General features: G+C 31.2%; 1 protein-coding gene and 1 long non-coding RNA gene across 6 annotated transcripts in view; one reads left to right on the top strand and one right to left on the bottom strand.

Moving 5' to 3' along the window:
• LOC118182258 (uncharacterized) overlaps positions 1–26,099 on the top strand; it is a 58,183-nt gene extending 32,084 nt beyond the window's left edge. The window contains exon 3 of one of the 2 annotated variants that reach the window (XR_015038997.1): positions 23,098–26,099. This is a non-coding gene — a long non-coding RNA (uncharacterized LOC118182258). Of the gene's footprint in view, positions 1–1,627; positions 1,892–23,097 lie in introns of those variants that run through there. The other variant, XR_015038998.1, reaches the window with a different exon arrangement.
• The window catches only part of LOC118182256 (uncharacterized), a 253,961-nt gene that overhangs the window by 104,749 nt on the left and 122,987 nt on the right, over positions 1–26,225 (bottom strand). The gene's annotated exons all lie outside the window — the stretch shown is intronic.

The following is a 26,225-nucleotide window of genomic DNA, read 5'->3' as shown; positions in this document are numbered from 1 at the left end:
TAAGTCATTCTCTCTGTTCATAATCCACCTTGGCCAATGTGTCAGTCTACAGATTTCTGGGAAACGATATTTTAATTTTGATAAATATTTTACATATACATTCAGAAACCGAAGAAATATTTGAGAAGGATAAAATATTTTTACCTTTTCTCGAAAAACACATGGTTGATATTTACGTCAACGCCCATTTTATTGGTAATATGGTAAGGAATTATTGCTTTGTCGCATGCATGCTGTTGTGGTGTAAGTGCACACCGAGTTAGCTGTGAGAAGACCTGTAGTTTTAATATTGACAAGGATACAGGGGAGTTTTCATGTTTTCAGCTTTGACATGCATAGAGAGAGATAGATAGATATAGATATTGTACACACACACACATATATATATATGTATGTATGTAGATATAGATCTAGATGTATTGGATATAGATAGTTAGATACAAGTATACTTTTTACAACTGCGCTAGAGCTAAAAGTGTTGTGAATGCTGACACACAGATTTTTATCGATTGTTTGTAATACCTCTTCTCAGTAGCCTTTTAGTCATAGGAGATTATAAGTAATTATGGTATTAACCCGTGCGTGTCCTCGTATTGTAAGTGGTTATCAAAACGAAGATAACGTAGTTCGAATCCTGGCGAAGACACTGTAGATTTTCCTTATTTCCTCCATCGAAAAATCTGTCAGTCTCTATACTATTTACTAACCAGTCTTCTTTATTTTTGGTCACACATTATATTGATGTCTTCAAATCGGTGTAACTTAGAATGAAATATTGGAAAGACAATCTCTCGTTTTTTCTGTGGATTATCTATAGGATTTTGATGAGATTGATTCTAAAATTTCATATTCATTACATCTGGACACTAACTTTTTTCTTATCCGGGTATTATTAAAGATATTGTCAAATTTTGATTATCTGAGACTGAACGAATCAGAAGGAAATTCTATCAATTAAAAATTTAACTTATCAAATTTAGCATCAATTTCTGTAATTTGATATTTCATTTGACTAAGCGATGTTCGAGTAATCGAAGGTTTACAATATGCCGTTGTGATGAAATGAATATTCTATTATGAAAGAGCGCTTAATATTCCATTCAAAAATATTTATTCTATAGGATATATCTAATAAAACAGAAAGCTCCCAAGGAATTGAAAATATGTTTCAATCTAGTTGTTTGCCTAGTAGTGTAAAGATTCTCACACTGCTTTTGCTGTTCTAACTCCACAGAATGTTCTTTTCCTTGCTTTGGTTTTTACTGGCCTAAGTTACAGAGGTTGTCTTTTAGACGAGCGACATCAAAACTGAAAAACAACAAACACATACAAAAAAAAAAAAAAAAAAAAAAAACACGTCATATTTATCAATCCTGACCTAGGATTGCGACAAAATAAAAGCAAAATCTGTACCTGGTAGACAATAAAACAATGTTACTTTTTCAAGTAGAGTTCAGCTTATACCGTTTATTTTAATTAACATGTTATTTCCTATGTTAAAATCATTCCTATTTCGTCACTCCTCATTCATACTATTTAGTCACTCCATCAGAATATGTAAATGAAGTGAGTTTTAAATTGAAGCAATATAATCTAAGTTTGGAAAGACCTTTGGATTCTTTTTTAGGAAGAGAGGGACTAAATGTGCAGTGTCTTCGCAGACTGGAACTCTAGACCTTCCGATGCTAGCTGGATGTGATTTTCATTTGCACCACTTAAACACGAGGTAAGGAAGAGGAAATACCTTAAAAGTTTAGAAGACGGGATTGGCAACCTCAGTGGTAAAACCGCCTCTGTTATTTTCTGCGTTTAGTGCTATTTCTACCACTTGGAAAATTTCCTGTTATTGATAATTAAGTTAGTAATCGTGAAAGATCAAGCAATACAATAGGTTCACAGGATTTAAATTTAACATTTGCTTTCTATATACTTTGAAACATTCTTGCCTGTCTGCCCCGCTAGAAGCAAAAATTATTCTTGCTAATTGTTTTAGTTCTGCATCTTCTGGTTGAAGTCCAAATAAATCCTTTAGATGTCTCGTTAAAAAAGTATTCTAGTACTGAAAAAGTAAATTTTTCTTGGAATTCTTTTGACAGGCTGAGAAGATTAGAGTAATTTTATGCTAATCTACTTTTATCCTTATAAGCTTACTTACAGATATTTTAATATAACTAATCACATTTAATTATCAGTTATGAATATGCTCTCAAAACGTTAAAATGCATCATTTGTAAAATAAGCACCACAAGTTGAACGGGAATAAAAAATACATTCTACATCATTAATCAAATCCATTAAGAATAATATAAATGTGTAAATATCAGGATATTCATTATTCTGAATATAAGTTCTCTAAATAGTTATTCGACCTTAAAACACGAGTGAAATAATGTATAGCAATAAGCTTTGAATTACCTTCATGCTGAAGTTCCTTTTAGAAAATCGATAATTCTGAGTGACTAAAGTTGAGAAAATATTCTGGATGATACCCAAGAGTTTTAAATTGCGATAACATAGTATTCGAAATGAATTTTGAAATAGCCTGGAGTTATTCTTCAGAGTTGATTGCCGAGGGAAATTGTGTTCATCTTATTTCATTCAACACATGCTTGCAGATGCAATCTGCGTTTGCATGGTTCAGGTTCCACTGACGGAAACTAAATTACAAACTCGCTGTTTATGTGTAAACTAAATTGCTGTGCCGTAATGCACTTCAAACTGCGGTTCCAGAAATGTTTCTCTTGAGTGAAATGTAAAAGATTTAAAGATGTAGCAGAGAAGTACTTTAGATGTTAGTGGGAAAATAAAAAAGCTGAAAAGGCGCTCACTCGTTAAAAAAGTAATCATAAAAGAATTTTTTTTATTCTGTATGTCATAACTACAATGTCACAAAATTTCAATTTACATGTAATGAAAACTTTATCTTATTTTTTAACAGTATCAAAAACTTAAATGTATAATAATTTCTTTTACTTAAAATATTCAAAATGCTGAGAAATTTTCTGAATTATTATTTTAAAGCAAGCCTATTGTTTTATTCTAAACAACAATGCATGGAATACTGAAAGAAATTCTGAATCCTAAGCATAAATATTTTAGAAAGACACTAACAGCTTTGTTTTTTAAAACTAGATTTTCTTTACTTTATTTTTCCTTAACATTGCTAAATGATAAAATTACTTCTGCTTACAACAAAAGCCATGCAGATTATTAGTTATTATTTGCTTTCTTCATCTACCTTCGAGTACTTACTATAATGATATTAAAGTGAAAAACGGCCGAATTTTAAAAATTAAACGTACACATCTAGTGCCGCCCAGATAGGTTCCACCCGGGAGTTGCGCCATTTAGAATCTGATGCCATTTCGGCTGATACATCTCTAGTCTTTTACAGAGAGAACGCAGGTCAATAAAACTGAAGTACTGGGGATGAGGATAATAATGTTAAATAGGGCTGCGGAAAAGGGGATGGGAGAAGAACGAGGGAGAGAGATAATGCTAATGTAGCTGCTAATAATACACATGCCAGGTCGGGGTGAACTTATGCAGTAAGCTACAAGTAATTGTATTTTACATGTATTTACAAAATTGCATTAAAAGACAATGTTAACACTTAACATAAAAGCAGAATTTCAGGTATTCGAGATAATGTGGACAGATAGGAATGATGGAAACTGAAAGGGAATGCAAGAGTGCAGTCATTTTGTGTTAATGGATACAACAAATATCGTCAGCTGAGTCGATAAAGTAGCAATGTTAAGCTGCATTCAACAATAATGAATTTAGCATTCCAAAACAAATGTGCACCTATACGTATATTTTTATGGGTTTATCATTTGTGCTTTATTAAGTATGAAGCGATATCGTTGAGTGGTTAAAACTGAAAAGGTGTTGCAAATAAAACAAGTCAAAAGGAAATGTAAGTGAATTGAACGTAATCATTTTAGTACACGTCATTTTATTCCTATAATTTCTACTCTTCTTTGAAATTCCTTTATGTTTCAGTAAAATGCCTGTATGGACTCCACGTGATTTTGTATTTAGCCTCTAATGACCAAGATCAGAAGAACTTCTGTGGCATTTCTATGGATATCACTAGGTAGCCAATAAAATTAACCTTTTGCAATTAAAGTTCTTTTGTGTAAAAATCGTTATTACGCAAAGAAAAATTAATATTACGCACATAAAATGTGGTAAAGGGGAAAAAGACCAGAAAATTTACTACTGATAAATTTTTTATCACACTCATTTTAAAAGGCGGCAAAGAATTGTTTTTTTTCTCAATCATTAAAAACATCATATAGTTTTAAAAGAGATAATTTTAGATGTTGAAATTTTGAACTAACGGACGCAAAACTGTCAAACATGTCAAGCAGTTTTTGAAAATTGCCCCGAATAATAAGTTAGAAATTCTAAATAATCTTTATTTTAAATACTTTATTCCGGCTCCTTCGGCTGTACCAACAGGGAAATTCTGGAATAATTAATTTGATAAATATGAATATGTGTGAAAACTGCACACTAATTTTTTAACATTAAATTAAAATGCTTAACCCATATATTACCAAGCATTGAAAAAATTAATACTTTTCATTAAATTCTTAAATATGTGTTTCTCTAAGTTTATTATACATACAAAATCAAAACGCTTATCAAATTGTTATTGTTTTTATTAGTACAGCCTGTCCTAAAAATAAGACAACGGTATAATCCACTGCTAATCATTCTTACTTAGGTGGAATGGGAGAAAGCATCTTAAGCATAGCCCAACATTACATTTTTTACAGATAGTGCTATGAAACTTTTTAGCTGACATCTTCTTTGTCTATTTTATGGATTTTTACAATAACATGTTCATTTTGAAGCTTTAGAAAATCTTCATTAACCTGTTGAACACCCAGTTTTCTGCAAGATGGTTTTCTTGGAATAGAAAGTCAACAAATAGGCAAATGTTATGTGTCTTTGAAAATCAAGCAGGCTCAGACTATCCTTATTAAATAAATAACTGACTGAGCTTCCATGAAGCAACAAATGCTGTTTCAAAAGTATTAACAAATAAAGGCCAGTATCTTTTCTTTCCTTTAGTTGAAGTAACATACGCTGCTGCATGATTATCAAACAGGTCATCTCTTTTTTTATATTTATTGCAGAATGCAATGCACATTGGTTTTCTGCTACCTTTTACTCTTCTTTCTACGGTTGATAAACTTTTTGTTTCTTTAAAATTGGACATTACTGAAACAACACGACTGTCATTCCATCGAACTACTGCAACTTTGTTTTTTGAATCAAAAATGCTCTCTGAAGCGCCGCGTTCCATTTTAAACATTGTTTTAGAGAGTATAAGTGGGGATTTAGACATTATATGTTCCCTAACAGTACCTGTAGGGAAGAAAGTTTTATTTTCAAGAACAGGTAGCTCATGGGAAGTAAAGAAATTAGCCATATAAATCTTAATGTATCTCAGGGTTTGTAATTATTGACAGCAAATTCTGGACAATTATATGAGATAATGGCTCATTCACGATTTTCTTAGTTGGTTTCTTCTTTTGTGTCTTTGGATTTTTATTCTTCTCCAAAACTCAAGCATGCAAAAACGAGAGAAATTTAGTCTACTTCAATGAATTTCAGAATACAAACTGACTACATGAATCAATGTTTGAAACATTTAGTCAACCCCCCCCCCCACATTTCACAAACCTGTCTGTCACGTGATGTGCACCTGACAGTTATACTAAAGTGCCTGGGTTAGTTGTAGAACAGCAGTATTTGGAATGTAACAGATAAAGAAAGGATTATCCCTATTCTAAACTGATGAGAATTTGGTACCAGTGGATTTTACCATCGTCCTATTTCTAGGACAGTTGAAAATGGAAGGAAAATTTATCTTTTAGGTAAAATCTTTTGATAATGTTAAAGCATGCTAAGCGACATGCCGTCGCGTAAGAGGATTCACTGCTGATGCATATAAGATACACCCGTCGTGAAGGAGTTAAAATCGGGAAATAACACTATCAATAAATGAACAATGAACACTTTTCAAAGATTTATGAATAATTTTATTTTTTCTCAAATGAAGTGGAAAATCAGAAACGCTTTTCATTTTCTGCTGTTGGAATTAAATAGAATAGTACCATTCAAAATTACATAGTGTATATAAAGAACGTAACATAGCGGTTGGGAATCATTTATATGCAAAGAAATAGGCATATGTATATGTATATATATATATATATATACATATGCCTCTCTCTCTATATATATATATAATCAAAGTACATGCGTAAATAATGTATACACATGTTTAGTTTTAAATATCCAAAGCATCGCAAAATAACCAAAACGAACGTTTGATCTTAAATATGTATAATTATTTATCAGTAAACAAAGGGAGAAAAATGTTGTTACAAACAGGCGTATTATCAGATGAAAATAATAACGCTTCCGTAAGAAAGGAGTAGCTATGGAACGTTTATAACAATATGAATAAGAAGTATTAAAACAATCTTTTTCCTAAAACATTTCTTTTCCTTTTATTAATCATTTTCTGAAATTTGTGTAAGGAAATTAAACATTCGAACCATTAAAAACGTATATCACAGATTAACTACTAAACAGAAATTGCTTCCTTACAGAAAATAGGCATAATTATCATTTTGCAGTTGTTCAGATTATGTACTTCTCTCGTCAGAAAGACGAAGCTATAATATTCAGTTAGGAAAGAATAGGCTTGGAAGTGTCTGAACACTTCTGTTAAATCCAAAATTTTGAAGTTCTATGTTAAAAGTGAGAACCATTCCTCACGAAGTTTCTTCATCGAAATTCTATCCGCAATCAATATTTCGGACGAAAAGAATTCTTCAAATTCGAATGGTCACGTGTTATGCAAGACTCAAGAAGAAGTACAGAATGCATGCCCTCAAGGAATAGCAAAAGGGAATCTATTTTCAAGCCTTCAATTTGTCTAATGGACAGAAAAATTTATACATATGTCGTCATATGTATAGTTATGTATACTTATGTCGCAAAATTTATATACTATATGTCAGGTAGATACTGATGCATATTAAAATAATATCTATGTGTTAATCTATGTTAAAATAATTCTTAATTTTAAAACTTTAAAACTTTTCTTTTCATTTTTGACTGTAATTGTTCATTCTGAAACAGCGTTTATTTAAACTTTAAATTCCCGTAGCGTCATCTTTTCGTTATCAAAGTCATTTTCTCTGAAGAACAATTTTAAAAATTATATTTCGTTTCCTTTTCTAACAACTATAGGTATAAGGTTAGTTTTTAATTCTGGAAGAAAAAGATAGAATTGCCCTGAAGCGAATGTCAAGTAAACTGAAATTATTACATAAAGCGTTTTTTTAGACGAACTGGATGTGCCTTTTAGAGATTACTTCAAGATGGATCCTTTTTATCCTTATATATTGTTACGTATTTGGTATTTAAATAGTTAAATAGTTTCCTGCTGATCATCGTAAACAGCCATCTTAGCTAAATAGTGAAGAAGATCCTATGATGCTTATTTATTTCATGACTTGCTCAAACATTATACAGAAAAACAATTACTATTTATTCAGTTAAATCAAACCATCTGCAGGCTTTCTGCTTAAGTAGCACCTTCATGGAGGACTTGTCGTTGCAATGTTAGCTTGCATTTACTTTTCTTGCAATTTTGCAAACGTCCCTCAAGCTTCTCTCTTCCCATTGAGGTATAATTAAGAGGTATCTTCTTCTCACGGAGGTATAAGGGCCAAAATCAAATTATGAGATTTTATTAGAGCATCTGCATAAAAGTACAGCAAGAAATCATGGATGATTAGTTATACCAAATTTAAATGAGAGATTGCAACTGGAAGTCATTTCAGAGCTTGCAAATAATAGCTACCTTTTAAGTGCTTTTAATTTTCATTACAGTGAGACAAAGTTTTCCAAATCCACGAGCGTAAGAGAAATGGCATTGAGGCTTCAAAATTCGAATGATTTGTTATCTTTTCAAAATACCAGCTTTATCATGATTACTCTTGTAAATAATGTATATATGTTGTATATTTTGCAATTCATTTTGTGTTTTTTTAAGAAACAGATTTTGCAGAATGTCGAGATATTAATTATATGCAGAATTACTCAATAAATAAGTTTTGCGATGCTTAATCACTTTGAAACGTTATTTTGCGTCAAAAATAATGTTTAAAGCTTAGGTCTTTAATCATTTTAAAAGATACAGGGTGTCCCAAATAAAAAAAAATATATAAAAAGAAACGAAACCAAGCGCTGGGTATAATTTTATTTGGGACACCCTGTATAAGTAATCTTTCAATTTCGCTGTAGTTTTTCACATCTAGGCATCACAAGTACCACAAAGGATTATTATCATACTTTTAATTAAAAACTCAGAAAGTAAAATTTTTAATTTGCTGAGATATTCTAGATAACAACTGCAACCCACGAACCATCTGCGTAACAGGTACCATTTAAACGAAAGACTTATTCAATATTCGACCTAATACGAAATATGTAACGTATTGAATATTTTACTTCTCTGTTGTATTAATAATTCTTTCTTCTTCTACTAACTCTTATTAAAATTTCAGAAAATGTATTAAAATTTCATCCCAGATAAATATAATGTTTAAAAGCCTTTTTTAATTTCTAATAAAAGGGAAAGATCCATTTGGAGGCATATAGTGAATACATGTGGATTTACTTTACTATCTTTAAAAAAAAATAGAAAAATATTTCAGCACACGAATTTAACCATTAACTACGTATCAAATGTTTTTGAATACAGCATTATGCGAGAAGTATTATTTTTTGAAGATACTGAAAAATTTATAACTTTAATGAAAATAGCAAAATAAAATACGATACCAGAGATTTCTTATTATAAAGAATTTAATCCTACAAATATGAACATTTATATACATACATAGCATGGATGCACAGTTTTATAAATTATACAGACTTTTGTACAATATATTGATGCGAGTGCTGGAAGAAAAAAAAATCTTATTACTGAAGTCATAAGTAACGTTACCCGTTTGAGTGAAAGATGTAAAAAATTACATTATCCATCATTTTATCTAATAATACGAGGTTTTAAAATACAATATTTTAAGGATTTATGAAGATTCTGATATTTGCAGCGAGATAATATTCATATGCTACAAAGATTATCTTTGCTATGCTATTGTAAAAATATTTTACCAATTAATCAATGGCTATAATTAAACGTAACTGAAAACAAAGGTTTGATAGCCGTCTCAGATATTTTAATGTCAGAATAGTTTCGATGTCCAGTCAAATCACAGCCTGTAAAAGCTGTTTTTTCGTAGTAAGTGATCTACTGCAAAGAAAACAGTTACAGGCGCAAAATATCAGGGAGAAACGGAAAAAGCGTAACTGTAACTTCGCGAGGAAACAAATTAGCGTTTCTTTAGAGCTGTTATTTTGTTAGGGAAAAATTCTGACAAATCTCTACAGCAGATTTTATGAATATATAATATTACCTAAGTGGATCAAATCTTGTGAATTGTTTTGACCCTTATTTCACAAAATATTGAATACTTTTATTTTCTTTATTCTCTCAAAAATAATTGATCTTATGCACATATACTTGTCTTTTAATCATTCGATTTCACTTCTTAGTAAACAAGGAGAATTGAAAAGATATTATTATGTTAACGTTTTCTCAAGATGTACTACTATGTAGTTAACGTAGGTGACGATTACTTGTTTGTCTGCTTGAATACGACAAAACACACGACTCTGCAAAAGATGGCGATGTCTTTGTGAAAGACTTTCGAAGTAAAGCTTGCTCATATTTACATTGCCCAGGGATCAAACCTAACAGATAAAGAAGACATAGGAAATAAAAGATGGTCCAAAATTTAAAAAGAACCCAAGGCAAGTGAAGAACATGTGAATTGTAAGGGCTGCATCATACGGTTAGATAAAAGAAAAAAGCCTACTTATGTTGGTTCCTCCGTCTCTTCACTGAAACTGCTGGAAATGTTGACCGTCATTGTTTAGGTATAGTTTGGCTGGATGAATCATGTTCAGTGCGACATGCGTAAATCGCTTTATTGGATAGTTGCTGATGGCACTACGTATATTCTGCTCGAGTGCGTCAGGATTTCGTGGATTGTTTTGGTAAAACTTGCCCTTCAGTTTTCTACAGGATAAAAATAATAAGTTAATAGATTAAATGATGGTGCACACAGTAGATCCTTCGAGACAGTCCTATCAAGCGAAAAACTGAGTGAACTGTTTTCAAGGAAGGATGTGGTGCGCCTACTGTCCAGCTGTCTTGCCATTGAATGCACTAGAGCTTTTCGGTGTCTTCTGTAACTTTGTTTGCTTTGTCTTGGTCTACATTGTACAGTATCGCTTTACAATTCATGTGTTCTTTACCTGTTTTGTGTTTGATTTATCTTAGGACACCTTATATATGCACATGGGCAAACAATATAATTGAAGAAAACACAGGAAATACTTCATTTTTACGGGAAATATTATGCTTTGCACTTCGACAAACAGGGCATTTCCGTGGATTAATTTTAAACTCTTCTGGAGAAAAGGTTGATTTCAACCAACCTTTTGACCGAAAGAAAATGGAAATAAACTACACGCCGGCTCCTGAATTAGAAACCTTCGTGCAAATTAGTCCAGCGTTCATTCATACAATAAACGGCTGAAGTAATCTATCTGTAGTATCTATATGAAACAGCATATAACGACAATCGTGTTATATCATCTTTCGTATAGATATTAATCAAAGCGTGTAGTACGGTTCTTTAGCAGCATTGAATACAGCCTCTGGATCTGAGATATGTTTTGCTAGAGGATTATTCCGGTTTATATTTTGCTAGGTATGGGATATGTTTGCTCTAATATTCTTCCAGTTATTCGTACGATCTTAAAAATATTATATCTTACTGTAAGAGATCAATGGAACACTACAAACATGCAATAGGTTCCAGAAACATGACGCAAACCTCCAGCATGTTCCTCAGCCACCTCAAAGTTTTCATAGCATATAGGAAAAGGTACTCGAAAGAATATGTACTTGTAAAAAGATGATAAAGGCATGTTTTATGAAAGTTCCGTATTTTCTGGATGAACAGACATTTAAACACATCACAGGAAATACGCTCAGTTGTGTAAGTGCTATAATTAAGACTGAAGAAGCTCCAACACTTTAATAATAAAATATTTGTAATTTAGACACCGCTAAGTATATGTGCTGATGTATTACCGAATTCATAAACCTGCATCATCTTGTAAGGTTTTTCTCCCTCCTTAACGCATGCCTTTGTGAAGTAATTGGAAGCACGTCTGGTTAGCAATCGGGAGGCCTGGTGTTCGAATTCCGGGGAGGGCACTAAACATGTCTTATGCTTCAGAAAACCTAATTACTCTACACTTAAACTGAAAGAAATATGTAAACGGATAAACATTGAAACATTAGATGGCAGTAGGCGTTTATTAAAGTCTTCTTAATAAATTTTAAAGCACCTGTTGTATTTTAAAATCTTCAGTCGCAAATCCAAATGTTTTGTTAACAAATTTTCTTTTTAATTTATGATTATTTGTGAGCACTGAGTTTTTGCATTGATAGCACAAAACATTTTGATGTGTTATATGGTATAGAATAAACTTCAGGAAAGCTGAAAATTCATTTCTGTAGAGAGCTATTTCTTTGTACTTATTTGTTGATATAAATCTGGTGAGCTTTTACACATTTCAGAAATGCATTTTCCTAATCTCTTTCAATCTAATCTTGGTAGAAAATCTAATATCACTGGAGGTAATCTTAATCTCTTTGCCTGATGATCAGTACAGTGTTTCGAGACGAACCATAAATGGCTGCTGGCACTTCACCAAGTATTTTCGATCGTTTGTTCTTGATGCTATCTTTCCTATGTCAATGTTAATGAGCTAGTATACTCTTAAAAGCGAGGTAAGTGCTCATTACGTCAAATCGCTTCTCGTTTCGCTCATCAGCTTTGAAATTAATGAAAGGAGGAAAATAAAATTTGGAATGCGCTTATTTATTTGTTATGCATTTATTATTGTAACTTCAATTCATAACGAGCAAAGAAATGCGTAAGAGGAAATTTATTTTTCTATAGAAAAATAACTGACTCCGAAATGTGTTATAAATTTTATCTCGACTGCAAAGAGAAGCTGAATTATGTATTTTCCGAAATACTGATTTACGTTCTGATTAGAATATTGCAAACCATTGCAGAGACAGGCCAGAGGCAGGTGTAAAAGCAAGATTTATGAGACAACATGTGCAGAAGCTTTAATTCATTTTATACGAGTTGCACAATATTATATCGTCAAAGTTTGGTGCATTATTTCGATTCAGTTCAGATATATAGAAACTGAACAACACACTTTGGTGAGTTCAAACAGCCTTAACAGGAAAAAAAAGATTTTAACTAACTATGTTTTCTCCTGATTAAGGTTTAAATTCGAGATAAAACTTCGCCTTTCTGTAATATTGCTTCTTAAATACCTTTGCGAAACTTTTTTTATAGTTTTGTTAATAAATGCATACAGGAAGGGAATTTACTAAAATATTACGCAAGTAATAATATTATCAGATAAAAGACGACATATTTTTGATACACTTTAGCCTTAGGTCTACAAAGATTTTAACATGCTTCGGAAAACCTCACAGATGTTGTGTATTTTAGAGCGGTAATTGCAATAAATACTTTCTCAGATAAGAATATGTATTAAGTGAACCAGAATGTTGCATCAGCCTTCGAACTTTATGATAGATTTTTATCCTGCTATGTTTCTTTATCCTTACATTGTTAAGATAAATTTAGAATGCTATAAAAACTTATTCATGAAGAATAAAATTAAGTTAATATGCAGATGAAGGGACAGAACTGTAAGATTTCTGAGATTTGAAGTAATATCCTGCTCTAGGTGTTCTGCGTTATAAGAGTTTTGGAGAAGTCTTGCACAGATTTCAAGCTGAGATTTGTTGGAACTGTCATTTAAAAGAATTTAGCAAAAAAGCTTCATTTTACAAAATGCAATAAAATAGCTTGCAGAAGAAGGAATAAGAAGACTGTAGAATCATTAGGTTATTTTGAAGCAGGAGACATAAAAATTGGAAAATGCCCTCTCCGGGACTCGAATCTGGACCTTTCGAATACGCTTCGACTTTGCTGCTATTACACCGCGAAGGCATGCTGGAATGAGGGAGAAACTGCTTCATATACTCGCCCTTTTAAGGGACGACTGGGGACTAGGAAACCCAGTTGCTAAATTCTGGTGATGACGAATTATTATTCACTTTTTCTAGTTCGGGCGCCACCGCAGAGTCATTTAGATTTCTTTCATATCAGATAACTAAAGAAATCTGCAATGCTTTACCCGGACTCGAACCTGGATCTTTCGAATACACATTTAGTATGTTATTGTTGTAGAGATATTAGGTATTTTGGAAGCAGGAAAGATGAATGAAAATTATGCAACGCTTTCACCGGGAATCGAACAACGGATCTCTGGAAGACGCGCGCAGCGTGCAGACCACCACACCACGAAAGCATGTCAAGAAGGTGGGAGATTTAATAAAATAAAACTATTGTTACACTACGAAGGCATGCTGGAAGGAGAGAGAAAATAGCTTTTAAGTTCATACATTTAGGTGACATATTCGCACGATATTATACAGCTGTTTGAAAGAATTCATAATAAATGACTTAATGATATATAGCTTTTAACTTTTTTCTACAAATATAAAAAATTTGAATCACATCAGTCCAAAATAGAAAAAAGGACCAAACTGCATTTTGATGACAATTATGTTTGAAGCATATGTCCAGAAAGGTCATTCATTATTAGGAGAATGTGCTTCAGCTCAGTCTATAATTACTAAATCGTCACAAGAATGTTTCCCTGGAAGAACTTGGTATCAAGTTTATCTACATTCCGGTCATCAATCCACATCAGTTTCAGAAGAAATTACTGCCGAAAAAAAAAAAAAAAAAAAAAAAAAAATTAGATAATACAAACAATTAGAATCATTTTAGCAGCATCGAATCAGTTTTAAGAAAACATCTGGTAATGAGATATTTCTTCTCCCGATGGGTACTCAGAATGTTAAAAGAAGCAAAGAAATCAAATCATGTGAGGCTTTCGGAGAAAATTTTGACAATGCTTCTGCCGGTTCTAGAAAAGATTTTTTTAGGTATATGACTACGAGTGATACATGGCTACAACATTTCTATCATCTGTGTAAAAAACGTATGACCTAGAAATGTGATTTTTTTTCTTATGAGAAAACGTGTCAGCATCATCAACTAAAGGTATGCTAGTGTTTTTGGTTACGAAAGCGCTGCTGCTGATTGATTATCTACAACACTGAAAAACAAATACAGTGGAGTATTTCATATTTTTAATAGCAAAACTGTGGAAGGGCAATTAACAGAAAGTTGTCGAATTATATTTTACATATCTTAAACAAGCAAAAAAGTCTAAATAAGGCATGGAGAAATAAAAAATGGCTGAAGCATTTATTAGTAGTTTCGCCCGAAGCAAATTTAAGGTAGCACTTCAGAATGTACTGGTAATAACTATGATAATATTTTATGCAGAATCTAAAATGTGACCCATGTATGTTTCAAATTGAACTTTCTCGTGTGAAGAGATTCAGAATATTTAAGGATATTGTTCAAATCAGATAATTTGGATGTGCATTAATTTAAGTTACACAAATATTTCCGACTATGAAGTGAATTTAAGCTGCTGCTTACCTACTAAATTTTGGCACCTCCTGTAACTCAACGTATTGCTAATGTTTGTTTCTTGGCAGTCTCAATCGCAGACTACAATGTATGTAAATCACAGTTTGAAAAACATTAATTAATCCTGTAAAGGCCAAACAATTGAAGCTAAATATTTTTCTGACATTTCAAAGAATGGAACTGAAAATAGTAGGTTTTATAAACGTGAAGATGTTGCAAAGTGTGCTAGCACTGAATAATGTGATTTTCCATTAAGAAACGTACTTGTAGGTTGTAAATAAGGCTACGTTCATTAAAAATCTTTGTAAAAGGTCATAAGCCACTCGCCTAAAGACAGAATATAGGACAAATTCTTCCGTGATTTTCACTACTGACCAAGTTATTAAAAACTGACGAATAGGTTGTTCGTCCCAGGTTCGTTCCATGGTTGTTTTAGCCCATGTAAAAATAAGATGAATACGAAACAGTTTCCCTTAGAAAGCTGTCCCTTAGAAAGCTAAAACAAAGGGAGATGGACTTTGTGTGAGCCCCCATTAAGAAACAAAGTAATTCTGGATTGTGTAAATTTCTCTCAAAATCAAAAAAGGAAAAAGATCATTTGGAAATATAAAATGTGCCTTACTCTTTTACACGTTTCGTAATACTTGTATTATATAGTATCGAACTGGTTATTTTTTCTTTGGGGGAGGGTAGAAATTAAATGCCAGCTGAATGAGTATTTTTAATATAGTACTGTAGTTTAACTACTAGCAATTAATGCTCAGCTGTAATATTTATTTTAAATACTTTGCACAATATTACTTTATTCAGTTTTACGGCTGATAAAGATCAGGAATTGCCTTTTGTTTCTGAATCCAAACTTCGTTTTAATTATTTTGTAAGAACCCACTTGGTTATCTTCTAAGTGACAACTGTACGTGTAGTAAATGCGTGTAGGAACTACACAGGAGAAAGGTTAAAAGTACCCTTTATTAACCTCTTTATAATTCACAATGCGTCAACTTGACGCTAAAACACTACGCCTCACTCGGGCGATAACTGAAATAACAAGAACGAAACTAAAAAATCAAAGATATTAACTAGAAGTAGAAATTAAGCTACGTGACTCAAAAAACTCCTGGTACTTCAAACCGCGTCGAAAACTAGTGGCAGCAAAGTAAAAGCTGTTATGCCACGTAAACGAACAATAATTGCAGAAGTAGAAGCTTACGCTACAGAGGTGACGGCGAATGCCCAAAACTCTCTCTCTCTTTCCTTCTAGCACTCGGTATTTAAACTATGTCTCCTCAAGGTAGAATTTGCATTACTTCAGACGCGCTACCAAATTTAAAACTTCTGGCATTGGCAAATAGGGAAATGAATGCTCATAAAAAAGAATGTAAAATTAAATTAAATTGGTTATTTAAAATCAATATAAATCCCTGCAATTTATAGCAAAATTAAGTAGAAACATGTAGCTCAAGAACTCGTAGATTAAATTCAAAGCTAGGAATTTAAACAAAATCAGTTTGATACTCATTACAGCTGACAGGTAAAAACTGAAATTATGATCTGGCGTCTGCCTACCTGCGACTTGCGTATGATTGATTTCATCTTAGATTGCTAGATCTTGCAGTACACTTTTGCCGTATATCGATTTCTTTTGCACTTAAGTTTTCTTATTTCTTGCCAAGGGGCATTTCAAAGAGAAACGAAAACAGTAGTTTAAGTATATGAGTTAAATTATAATAAAGCCACCTAATTCATTTGATTGGAAAACAAAATTAATTTAACAAAATGAGCTTTTTTACTATGCCTTTGGAATATTCTTTAATAAAGCTTCGTATTTATCCGTTTTCCATAAAATGTAATGTAATAAGATATTTATTTTATTAAGAATGAAGAGCTCGGCTTGAATTTTGTTTTCTGAGTAAAAGATAATGAAAATTAACAATCATTGTTTTACTTAATCTTTTATTACAAAAAGTGGTTAAATTGTATTATTTTAATTATAATAATGTATTCATTTTGCTTTTAGTTTAGGGCGAAAGAAGCATGTTATACTGGCAAAGAGTCAATTAAAAGCTTTTGCTTGAAAAGAAAAGAACTGAAAAAATATTTCTGTACTTTCTCTTTAGGAGTAAACAATTTTCATGAGCGTAATCGGAATTTTGGAGATAATTCAAAGAAGTATAATCCTTAAAAGGTTTAGAGAAATTCTTTGAAAGTGTGAGATAATATTACTTGGCCAAATTCTTAATGATAGCACAGACGTAAAAAATAACCAAATAGATAGCTTTTTTTCCTAGCGTTCATTCCTGCTATAACTCTGAATGGGAACTTGTATTCTTTTCCGTATGCTTAAATAAGAGCCATTTTCTGTTTAAATGTGCTCTAGCAAAATTATCTACCTGAGACAGCTATATTTTACTTTATTTATAAGTTTTATATTTATGAACTCGTTACTTTATTATTATACTCGATATTTATTATTATACTTGTTATTTTATTATTATAAATTAGATACGTGTATATAATAATAGAGTTTTTGAAAGTTAGAGAGCAGCGACGCTGACCGTTGCCATCTCTGAGAAGCATTTTAAAAAGCGTTAGTTTTTTGATAGCAGATTTTCTAGCTCAGTTTAATTAGTTTTGAGCTGAAGTTTGATAGGCTTTCGAGTTGTGAATATCCAACAAAGAATTACTATGAATTTTAATTCATATTTTATGTTAGTTTAACCGTCCAAGCCGACGATATTATTCTGTAAGCACAAGTCGTACATATCTTAAGTTCAAAGTGTTAAATAAAAAGTCTTTCTTCTGGATTGCAGTACGTTAGCAGATGAGATGATGAGTCACCTGCAGATCTCACTAAAGACCAAATTGAATTTAATTAAGAAGTAACCTTACTCCTTTGCTACTGTTAATTATTTACCTTAACGCCCAGGTAGATTGCTAACATTTATATCGCGTAGCTGAAAACTCTGATTTATGATTTCGACAACATTTGCTTTGAATTTCGTTTTCTATTTTTATTTGCAGTTTTCTAAGAAAAGCATTACATCTCCAAAAATAAATTACTATATTTGAACTATGAATATCACCTTGTAAGACCCTTATGTTAATTAACCATTTATTATGATTTTTATCTTTATTTTAACTTTTTCTTTCCGCATTCCCCACCATAATGCAAATTACCTTTAAGTGTATTTAACAGTAATGCTTTAAATGTATTTTAATTATTTTAATGATAGTTTTAAATCTTAGACAGAGAGAGTTTTGCCAGCTCCGTCTAAAAGATATTATCTTAAATTCTGCATTCTCTGGCAGCCCATTGCTTTATACTTAAGCGCCGATTAAATTATTTGAGTCAATGTATAACTTAGTTTATTGCCTGTGCAGTCCTAGACTACTTTTATCAACGTTTAAAGTTAAGTAGCTTTCTTATTGAATAAATTACATCACCACATGTAGTGATTTATTTATAGCACAAATCGTGCCTTTTCTGTTAAACGTTCAGTTTAATAAAAAAAGTTTGCTTAATCATTTGAAAGTCTTTGTCGTACTATATCAGATTACTTGCCTAGTAAGTTTTCAGAATATAAATTCATGTATCAGCTCAGTTGCAACCTCATATTCTTACAGTCAGATTTGAAAAAATTTTCCCAATCAACTATGCACGTTTTAAAGATTTTAACAGCTCCAAAAATTTATTTTTCTTGGAATATACTAAAGCAATTTTAAACTGTGAACAGCTTAAGCTTCCCTCTGTTGAAACTCGAATTCTGACATGAAAGTGAACTTAAGACTTAGGTTTAGATACAAATGGAATAATAATGGCCTGAGCAAGAACAATACGTACAAATGCAACTGAGCCTCCAATTCTTCGGATTTGCATAGTTTCGCTAACGTACAGACGTCTTTTGAAATCGTATTGGAAAAACATTTGGAGATTTAGAGAAATATGAAAAATCTAACATACAATTTCCGTAATCAAGAAATGAAAGAAATTTGAACATTATGTGTGTCATGAGTTCGTATATTATATGTATATACTGGTCTATATTACAGCGTATTACCATAAAATTAACGTAAATGTGTCATAAAAAATTAAAGTTTGCTAACATGTTAACATACACAATCTTAACGTGACCTCACATGCAGTAAATGAAAAGTCAAGAAAAGCAAAGAAAAAACGAAAAATAAATTTTTGTAACATATATTTTTCTATTTAATAATTTCCATACTCAACTTCTGATGCCAGTATTGGTTGTTATGAGTATTTACTCAAAAAACAACGTTTGACGATGATGTTCTGAGAGCCAACTCAGCAAATTCACACATTGCTGTAGAGCACAAACTTCCACAATTCTTAGTTTTCTTCAAGTTTAGTACATTACTGTAGCCGTTGCGTAACACACCAAAACGTAAATAATGCTATAATTAATATTACCTAGAGGATCTAAGTGTGTCCTTCTAAATCATATGGAGGGAAAACACTTGCTATGCCATTTATAGCAATTTTTAAAACACTTGCTATGTACCGTAGAGGTTTTAAGCATTTCATTTTTGACAACAATTTTTTTTATGTCTGTTGACTTTAATACGTATTTCACCTGCATTTTTTGTCACCTAAATGAGAATATTAAAGTATATACTGACAAACTGACAATGCGTTTTATAAACAGGCAAACGAAGCTTGTGACTTGTTCTCTTTATATTATTCATAATCGACTATTACATTGTTGGTGTAGTTTATAGCCAGTCGGCGGCTATTAATTGCTAAGAGTTGAGGGAGTTAAAATTCACACGCAGATTTGTATCAACACAGCTTTTTGCCACCCTTGGCATTCAGTGCTCAACTATATTTTCATATCTAATCTCAGCAGTCTCAAGTTATGTGCTGCAAGTTAAATAAGAACACAATCCAGAGATGACAAAATAAAATATATAATTCAGAATTAGTTCTCTTCCACTGAATACATTCTCTATTTTTAACTGCTCTTAATTAGAAAGTATTTTAATTTACAGAAATCGAAATTTATACATCAGCATCATTCAAATATACAAATGTATTTCTTTCTTTCTGAATTTTAATTTTAAACCCCCCAGTCGTGACTCATATCTGCAATTTCGAAAGGCTTTATTGAAGTGAGGGGAGAGTTCACTAAGCTCCTCGGAAAAGCAGGAGGCATGCTTTAGAAAACAGTTCAGCTAGACTTTTAGAGCGCTATCTTCATTGTTCATTGTAAGTAGAGAACAGGAGATCAATTTACTGGACTCCCACGAGATTTGGAATCGGAGGAAACTACGTGCAAGAGGTACAACTCATTTAGAAACATAGAAAAAAAGTTTACTGAAGGTACAACCAAAGAATAAAAGAAGACTCCTGCAAAGGATTGGGTTAAGCCAGAGAAAGGCAAGGGACTACTAGGTTTGTTTAAATTGACTTGCAGAATAAAATAAAACAAACTTGAGACCTTAGTTTTATACGATCAATCAGGTGATGTTAATTCACCGTGACATGAGCCAATAAATATTCATTATCGTAGCACTTGTGATTAGTTAAGAACACTTTATGGCCGTAATTGCATTAATTTGCAGATAAATGTCGCAAATAACAGTATTTCCTTTAGAAATAAAAGTAGTAGCTAATTTTTGCACTTTTTAAACGGTTTATGAGAAAAAACATTACGTGTACTGCTATAAGTAAAAGCTATTTTCTTATAATTTTAAAAAGAATCGTGTGTGTCTAAGAATTGCTATCTCAGAATGCGTAAGCTGTTAATTGCTCTGAATATAAGTAACAGATTACTAATTACTACGCATATGCCGTTAGAGAAGAAACTATGTTCAGTAGCTCAATTGCTACAATGTTTATATTAGTTCTTGAGTTCGATAAGAGGTAGTGGCGAAAGTTATCTACGTGTGCTTGTTTATTTTATCAACTACTGCAGTTTTTATCCATGGTATGAAATGCATTCCGTGCTGTTAAATTTCGTATTATATGAAACATTAAATCAAATGTTTTTTATCTTGCTAATTTAAAATGTGATTTATTTTATTCAATGCTCAGATATTTAAAATAATTTTTTCCTGTGTAGTAAAGGAATTACAACCGTAAATTGTTTCCGGTAGAGCAAATTCATGGTATTTTTGCAGTTTAATTATTTTCTTAGTCTGAAAACGCATATGAAATTCTTAATTTCCAGTTTTCGAACGTTTATTCAGTTGTTCATTTATAACTGAAAAGAAAAAATATTGAAAACTAGCAATAAAAAAATTCTTTTTTTTTCCTGTTTTCAGAAATTAAAATTCTAAGATGTACAAATCCTATGTAGGATGGTATATGATATAGTATTTAATTTTAATTTTATTTTTATAAGGTATTTAATGTCACTCATCAGGTTTAAATAAAAGTAAAGCACGTGTTAGGTCTTGAAATTTAAGCACTTGTTAGGTACTGATGAAGTTGAATACTTACTTTAAATGAATTATGCATGTAATTGACACAAATATGAAGTACATTGGTTACCAAGTATTTCAAATTACAGTTACATGATGTGGCAAATGAGACATTTATTAAAATTTAAACAGTTTTATAATTCGCTTATAAAATGCGTTATAAACGAATGTGAATTGAATTTTTTTAATTTTTAAAGAAATTAATTTTCCCACTTAGACATTTAATTCGAAAACTATTCAATTATCCATAAATGATATCTATTGCAATCTTTAAATATTTACTGGAAAGGAAACGACTGCATCAAAAATAAATACAGGCAATAAGGCAAAACATTTTGAAGGAAATATTTGGATAAATGAGTGATAAAATACATGAATTAAAAAAGAGATTTGAAACTTCGTACATATTTCCATTAACGTAAGAAGAATGCTAAATGTTAGCAATTTCGAAACTAACAAGTAAAATATATTTCTTATCTCTTGAAGTCAGAATTTTACATATATCGTAATATGTGTTACATTAATGAAAAAATAAGGTACAGTACAAGATTATATTTATAGACGAAAGGAAAGGAAGTAATGAAGAATTATTAAACGATTAGTAAGTATTGCATCATTATTGCTGAAAGTAACTTTTCACTTACCTGAAAAAGAGTGTAATGAAAGTTTAAAATCAATTTCAATGGTTTTATTCTTAGTTAAATACATCTTTGAAGCTATTTTATGTTTCACGTGTATGACATATTTGGTGATCAGAGTATGAATTATTGAATAGAACAGACGTTTTTCTCCCGGGAGTTATATTATCATTATTGAAACTAGCTAAATCAATTTAGTTCTTAGAAATTAGATTACATTTCCCATTCAAGAAAATGCATCAAATTATTTCCTTTAATTTCAGTAGGAATAAACATTCTCAGTGCAAACGCAAATGAAAATGAAATAAAGAATTCTTAAAATCCATTAAAATAATCTCCCCCACGCAAACCTATCTTAATTTGAGAATTCGCAATTATATTGGATATCAGTTATTAGCGAATATGTAACCTGCAAAGCAAGGGCTATATCTCCTGGTTCCAATAACTGTGTTTGCCCCTTTACGTTTCTGTAGCATTCAGATGCTGGCTCAGTCCCTAGGGAAAGGCTTTGTTGTATAATTTGCGGATGCTCTGCTGGATTATGTTTCCTGCAGTACAGCTTCAATAATTCCGTTCCTAAATTGAGCGCAGTGCATTGGAATTACAGAATAATAAGAATGCTCTAGCAGCTGTAGACGAATCTAAAGCAATTAAGCATTTTGCCTGAACTATTAAGCATTAGAATAATCTCATATTTATCAAAGCATCCTTTGTTTGCGTTTGGAGAGCATTTTGAAGATTTTCCTTTAAGGAATCTATTGATATTCTGATCTGACAGAAACAAGCATTTCCGCTTATCAGCTTAACAGATGAAACATGGGATGCGAAAGCGTTAGAGCAGATACAATATAAAGGATGGAATATATGCTCCGTTGCCTGGATGAATAGTTAGAACTCAGTTATTAGGGTTCCGAATATTGGATTATTTCATATAGGTGTTATTGTATATTATTCAATTAGGAAATGATATCCCAGCTGCACGTTGAAGTTAAACACGAGGAACCACGAGTAATGAGTATCGTTTGAATACTTGGATTAATAAATCATTGTTAAATAACATAATGTTAAGTAACATAAGTCGAGTAAATATAATTTAGTTACTGAAGGATTTAAATATAACATACATCTTTATAGTACAGCAGAAATATTTAATATGAATATATGTATTTTAAACATGAAATTAACATTAAGCAAAGTAAATGAGCAAATTTAATCGCTTCTTTTCTTTTCAGAATCAAAATATTTGTATCCAGCACTGGAAAGTACAGCCATCTCCCGAGCAACCGGGGTACTTTATGGATTAAATTAGTCCTGTCTAAAACGTACATTATATTTGTTTATTTTGCAGCTGTGAGAAAATTACAGTACCAGTACAACAGCGTAAAAATGCCTACGTAAAATACAAAAACAAAGAGAAATGTGTGAGTGTTAACAGCAACGAAAGCAAATGTTTCAAATCCTTGCAATCCTAAAAAAATGTAAACAAACTGTTGATGGTATTTTTTATTAATCATAATATGGGCTATTTCTCTTTGTTGTGCTTTTTAACTGCTTTCGAACTAATTGCGATTTGAAATTAATCATGGACGTCATTCCAGGCATTATCTCAGTTAAACGGGATTTTAGGTACAACGTTAAATTAATCGACAAATAAAGGAAAGATAAATATAACTGGTTTAGAATTAACATCCTGTAATCCATGACTTAATTACCTTATAATAATTTCCACGAAATTATTTTAAATATTATTAAAATAAAAGTGATTAAATGCAAGTTAACATTTTTTTATATTATAAGTGAAGAAACCTTTTCACATAGGTTTAGACAAAGTGGAATTATTTAGTTTCTCATTCTTTTCATAACGCTTGCTTTAACTTTACTACTTCTCTTGGTCAAAGACTTCAATATTTGTGCTGTTTTTAAACTTTTTGTATTCATTTATTTCCAGTTTATGCACAATGTTGATTTCTGTTCCATCTCGGTAAAAGTTACAAAGAGTCGTGATTAAATCTTTCCAGTGAGTATTTTTAAACCAAAGAGAAAAATAAAAATCATTGCATTTAAAAAAGAGAAAAACGAAGAATGTTAACAAGCATATAAGCTAGATTATAAGTCATTAGTGCAGGTTCATGAAATTCTCTCAATCAATCTTTTATCAGCCTTTGCGGAGATAAAACTTGATCTGTAATTGCAAATTAATAATTAATAGTCCCATCCACAGCCGTGACTGGATATTTCTTTACCTGATGCAAACAAGAAAACGTATGCCCCTGCGCATCAACAAATTAAGCATAGTTTGTAGATTTTCCGATCGAATAATTTTTTATTTAAATTAGAGTATAATAATTTTAACAATACATTTAGCAGTAACTTTTCATATGCAATAAATAAATTTGTAAAATTATTCACATTTAGGAAAAGAGTGAGAAATTACTTGTCCTAATAATTGGTCATAACACAGTTATTCCAAAAACTAATGCCATAAAAAAATTAATGCAAAAAAACAACTCTAATTTTTAGAAATCTTTAAATAATTATTTACTTTGCTTTTTAGTGAAACAGTTTTATCAACAATGTTTTGGAAAATGTTCTTTAGCATTTAAATTGGTTCGATAAGACAAAAATCGTGTTTTACAATTTTATTTCAAGAAGTAACGATCTCATATAAGTTTCTATTATTTATATTTTCAACAGTTTATTTTCATCTGTAATTGAAATAAACAGTAAAATTGAATATATTTTAATGCAATTTAAATTGGATTGAAAGAATTAAACTGCAATCAAGAATCTCCTTAAAATATCTGCATTTTTAGGTACTTTAGTGTCTAGAATTATTAAAACTCTATGTTGTCAAAAGCAGGCATTTATTATGCAATTTTTTCACAACTTTTAAAATTTCAAACATGTGCAATATTATTTCTAGGTTCTGTTTCCACATCTCAACAAACTATTGCGTGACTGTATATAATAAATATATGTAAATTTTCGAATCAGACAAAATACAGTTTCCTACTGACATAGATGTTAGAGAAAATTCTGTGTATTTTAAAGGAACTTGGTAGGAAATCAGTCTTCTTTACAGAAAAAGAAATGTTAAAAGGCTCATGTTTATCAAAATTATAAGAGGTGAATTATCGATGCCTTGAACGAGACTTGCCGCTACTTAACGGGAAGTTAAAATGTTATTTTTGAATAGTTTAATAAGCGTATTTTGAATAATTCAGTTAAGGAGCACTTTTCTTGTTAATGAACGCGTTTCCATCACTAGAAAGCATGATTATATTCGTTCAAAATAATGTCGTTCTTTTAAAATATTTAAAATAATGCTACAAAAATCATAATGCTTGTCAGTGTTACCTGGCAATCAAATGTTATACTAGTACTGGACAATACACGGCATCCAGTGTTGTTTCATATCTTCCACATATGTGATTTTGAAACACACTCTCTTCATTCATGCTTTTGATTCTGGACGTGTCAAAGCATATGATTAACCGACTGGTTCAGCTTCTGGATAACATGAGATGATAAACAATAAACAATGCTTAATGTCATGTTAACTGTAAAATAATAATGTCTCATGTTAATTGTATAATAATAATATCTTTTGGCTCCAACCGTATTTAAGCAAAAAGTTTCAAACTTTTGAAAATATTACGTATTTGTAATGGTTTCTTTGTGCACCTCAGATCTGTAAATTAAGAACATATTTCATATTTGTATTAGTGAGAATTTCTCTCAGTATCTGAATCTTTCCATACCTTGTAAGTACTTACTTATTAATTACTCACCTTATTAATCAGTATACGAAGGTATTCCCGAGTAAAGTGTGTGAGCGGTATGGACTTCACCCCGTGAGTGATTTGTTTTTTTTTATTTGTTTTACTTTAATAATTATCTTAATACTCAAGCAAGAGTCGTCATTTTAATGTTTGTTGAAATTTGAGCAATTACTTAAATTAATTAATCGATGTGGAAATTATCAGTGTTCTTAAAGTGAATTACCATGATAAATACTTAAAGTTAGAAGATGAAATGGGAGAAATACTAGTGTTACACTTATGATACAGTAGAATTTGATAATGTTAATCTTAATTAATGTAAGCTGTAATTTGGTGTAGTATTATGTGTTATTTTGCTTAGAAAAATATGTGGTATGTGGTAGGATTACAGATCAGTTATCTATTATTTAATTATATAAAATAGTCAAGAGTTTAATAAATGTGTGTTTAAAATTTAATTGCATTTGTGTATTTATGTTGTGTATAATTTACTGTAGTCTGTCATGTCCCTCCATTTGTTTGAGCCGGAAGGATTTTAAAAAACACGGAGTTTAATTGAATTTGGGGTTATTGATTCT

The sequence above is a fragment of the Stegodyphus dumicola genome, chromosome X2, assembly GCF_044657685.1.
Source record: "Stegodyphus dumicola isolate Sdum_Otavi_A_Nest chromosome X2, ASM4465768v1".
Lineage (NCBI taxonomy): Eukaryota > Metazoa > Arthropoda > Arachnida > Araneae > Eresidae > Stegodyphus > Stegodyphus dumicola.
This window is presented reverse-complemented; position numbering and strand designations above follow the sequence as displayed.